Genomic DNA, 4,376 nt, shown 5'->3' on the forward strand with positions numbered 1-4,376 from the left:
ACCGATTTCCGTCCAGCTGTGAAAGAGTTGAATATTGTGAAATGACATGTGGATTGCCAAAACAAAACCACAGCCAGAAACATTTCCAAGTACTCTCATTACCAAGTGTCATGGAGAAAAAAAAGTGACTAAATCCTAAATATATTTCCTAAAGCAGACACAAAACACAAAGCAGAGGACTATTCGGTGCATACCTCAGAAGGGAAAAGTTGGGAGTGAACCACAGACAATAAAGGTGGCCCATTCATTCTGGAGTTCAGCCAACACAGCAATATTTTGGGAGTAACACGAGAAGCCTAAACAAAATCTAATCACACACAGATGTGCGAGGTTGAGCACATAAAATAGAAAGCGAGTGGCGGCCATAATGAAAGTGCTTGTGTCTTCGTCTGTATGTGTGTGTCATTTCAGCTATGGCTGCCTTCCAGACGCCCCTCTATTCATATCCTTTTCCAAACCATTAGCATGCCACGTTCTTTAACTAGCCCCTCACAGGCACCCCTTGGCCCCCTGAGACTTGTAAACATGGATGAGGGGAGATAGGGATTTGGAGGTGAGGAGGGGGGAGAGAATATGGAAGACACAACAGGCTGAACAGAGAGAAATGTTTTGGGAAATGGGAACATGGGTCTACATTGTGGTGTATGTGTATTCCTGTGTGTAGTCCCTCAGTTTGTGTGCATGTATATTTATACTACATGGGCCATGTGTGAAATTCCCACACCCCCCTTTCCAACTACACCCTACAAAAGGACCATGAGGCAGCATGAATACTTCCAGAATATAATACTACAGTTTAACTCACTTTTAAGGGACAGTTCCACATTTGAGAAAACTAGCTAACATAAAGAAGAAAAGTGTCATCTTGATTGATAGGTCTGTGCTGCATGTATGGATTTGCTACAGGTTAAGTTAGCTTAGTATAAACAGTTGACAGTTAACCAGCAGAGACTCCATGAAAGTAGTGCCGAAAAATAGGCATGTCAAACAGAAAATTGTCTTTGATTTGCAAACGTAAGTCTGCTTCAGGGCCTCCATTTCCAGGGACATATATTGAGACATCTGAGTTGTATTAACATGTTCCTTTCAGTCCTGGCATGAGAGCAGATAAGCCTATTCCTCAAAATGTTGAACTGTTCCTTTAAGGCCCGATTGCCTGCGCTACAAACCACTGCGTTATATAATATTCAAAAAGAGAACATATGTATTAGATATCTCTGTAACCGTCCTGCACTTAAACATGGTTAAATGGTTTTTCTTACAGAGTAATACTTTCTCACCTAAGAATACTGAACAGCAACAAGCAGTGATAATAAGTGGGTTTGACGCACAACATGGTGTTATGACTGAAGATGACTATTAAACAAAGGGAAAATACATGCTGTGCGAACCCAAAGTAAAACTGTTAGGCAACAGAAATGCACGACACTTTGTGTTGCTGCCACCTCAACAATATGCTGCTTCTGATTAATGTGAGAAGCCGTGCTCACTTGTCATAGCTGCCTCCTAGCTGTTGCTCACAGTTCAGCTGGAAATGTTTCATAGGCATGAGAAGACAAGAAGCAGAGCGCTTATGTTAACATGAGTGAATCATGTGGGAATGAGGCCCAGTGAGGGTGGTACACAGCAGGAAGACCAACAGAGGCTCAACCCTCACAGATATATTTTTGCCCTCTGATGTTAGAGAAACAACTTGCTGACCGTAACACGGGGATGTTTGTGTGTTGGAAAGAGCTCTTCCAAGGGTACAGCCTGAGCTTATCAGTGTTTACTGGAAGCTATAAGAGAAAGCCTCTTTTTAACTTTGTCACTCCGCCTCTCTCTCTGTGTGCGTGTGTGTGTGTGTGTGTGTGTGTGTGTGTGTGTGTGTGTGTGTGTGTGTGTGTGTGTGTGTGTGTGTGTGTGTGTGTTTCCTGAGGGCAAGATCAGACATGAGCTCAGAAAGCAGGCTCTCAGAAATGGTTCTGCACTGTAGACAGCTGAGTGGAACAACTGCCTTTTCTAGGGTGTCAGAGGGGTGTGTTTAGAGAGGGTTCCTGTTAAATATCACTACCAAACACATAACCTTATTTTCTACCATGCTTCCTTCCTCCATATTCTTTGTTGATTCTATCAGCTGTGTGTCTTTCTATCCCAGGAAAACGGTGTTGTTTCTTTCCAGCAGCAGAATAAATCATAAACAATTGATAAATACATTTAGAAAAAATAACTAAAAACTCAGATTTGATATGAAATACAGCTAGATTAAATGTATGGGCTGTCATATATAGCTTTGCTTGTAAATAATGTGTAATTAAATGAATGACTAATTATAAGCATCCCTCTGGGAAGCTCAAGTCAAAACGTGTCTTAAATCTATTTGTTTTCAAATATTGAATTTGCATTGAGACATGTAGGTCATTGCTCCGTGTTACGTTTGGATGTCAATTCTGGCTTTCCCATATAATGTACATTTCTGTGCTGCTGAGGCAGTGTTGTTATTAGAGTCCTGATATGAAAGCATAACAGAGAACTGCAGCAGGTTGGTTTATGCTAACCAAGTCGGACCGACCTGAACACCATGCTAATCGAGTTGTTAAGCAGAGCATAACAGAGGGAGCAGTGTTTGTCCCCTGGCGCTCCGTACCGAGGGCCAGCTCATCTTCTGTTCCTGAGAGAGGGTCCTGCCGAGCAGAGATAAGGCTTGAATTCCAACTGCTCTGATGCTAATCTGGCTCCCTCCGCAGCACACAGCCTCACAGCCGTATAACTACTTATCCTGACTGTGAATCCAAAATCTGAATGTGTGTATTTTGATTCTTTTCAGGGAATAATATCTGCTTGAATTCTCTACTGCAATTTCTGAGAATATGTAGGGAAAAAAGGAAATCAAAGTATGGGTCTATCTGTACATGTTCAGAGGAGAACATGTGAAAGCCCATGTGAGTGTTATTCGTTCACTCTGCTGTTTGCCTTGCACGTGTTCCTCCTCTCCCCTTCCATTTTCTTCTCTGCTATAAATGCTAAACCCAGCAGCATAATCTTCCCTTACGCCAATCACAGTAAAGTAGAAACTACGCACAGTTACTGGCATCCTTCTGACCACTGGTGTATCACATGGTGATATTTTAACAACCTTGTATGCCAATTGAAGCGCTGTATAGAAGCATAACACGCATATGCATGTCACATCATAAACCCAAAGAGGCCGTAAATTGCATTTGAGTGCCTCGATAATGAAAGTCGTCTACTTGGAGATGATTAATAGAGGCACAAAGCAATGAAAAACAGGATCAAATATTCTCTGTAGAGCGGAGCTGCATAGTGTGATGGTGGTGGTTGAAGGTGGGGGTTATTAACTCGAAGAATCAGAACTGGAAAAATACATTTTTCACACTAACCACCCACAGACAGCTTGGCTTCATCATCCGTTATGGTTGATGTATTTACAGTGTGATGAGTAATCTGCCACACAATAACCCCCTCCTTTAAAAGTAACATACAGTGAATCTGTTATCATGAGGTAAGTGCTAAAAATTAAGTCAGAATCCGTATTAGTAATTACAAAACAGTGAAAGGGCATTTATCTTTAGCTTCAACAGATGCTTTGGTTGAAATGAATAACAGCAACGTGTACAATGACACTGGTTGTGACACCGGTGATAAGCTCTGGCGCTACCATACAAGGAAGTCTGACAGCATTATCTTTTAGTGAGCTTTATAAAACAATACATTTCCATGCTTGTATTTGTCTCTAAATGTTACCATTAAAAGGAAAAACAATCAAGTCTCCAATCATAAAACCTTCATCAGACAACATAGTTTAAAATATATGTTTGGTTTATTAGATAATAACCTTTCTTAATCAGAGGTCTGTAAAACAATACGTTCAGCAGCGTGTGTGTCCTGATAAGCTCCACTGTTACAATCATAGCCTCTGAAATCAATTTAGGAAAAGTTGATTACACTCGACAAATGTTCTTTTTATTTATTTTAATTCTGTATGCTAAACTCTTCTGCATTGTAGGTTCAGTCACTGCTTACTCAACGGGAATATATGGACAGCACATGCCTCCTGGGACACACATGGTGCTGCCAGCTGCTCCTTCTCACCAGAAGTTGCTTTGGCATGCTTAGAATGTTGACAACAGTTGACATGTCAACATGACGCTGGTTAAACGACAGGGGCTAATTCCTTACCAACTTCCCACCTGTAATATACTGTAAATATAATGGAGTTATTTGTGATGCAGTTCATGACCAAGATAAAGACTGGAGATGTATTTAACCATTATGAGAAATAAATCATGTTGTATGCCTTCAGTTTCCTCACTGAGCCATATCGCAGATTATATTTCCCCCTGCTATCAAAAAGCAAATATTAGGAAAAAAGTACT

The sequence above is a fragment of the Notothenia coriiceps genome, unplaced genomic scaffold (genome assembly GCF_000735185.1).
Source record: "Notothenia coriiceps isolate Sejong01 unplaced genomic scaffold, NC01 NC01_scaffold00000339, whole genome shotgun sequence".
Classification (NCBI taxonomy): domain Eukaryota; kingdom Metazoa; phylum Chordata; class Actinopteri; order Perciformes; family Nototheniidae; genus Notothenia; species Notothenia coriiceps.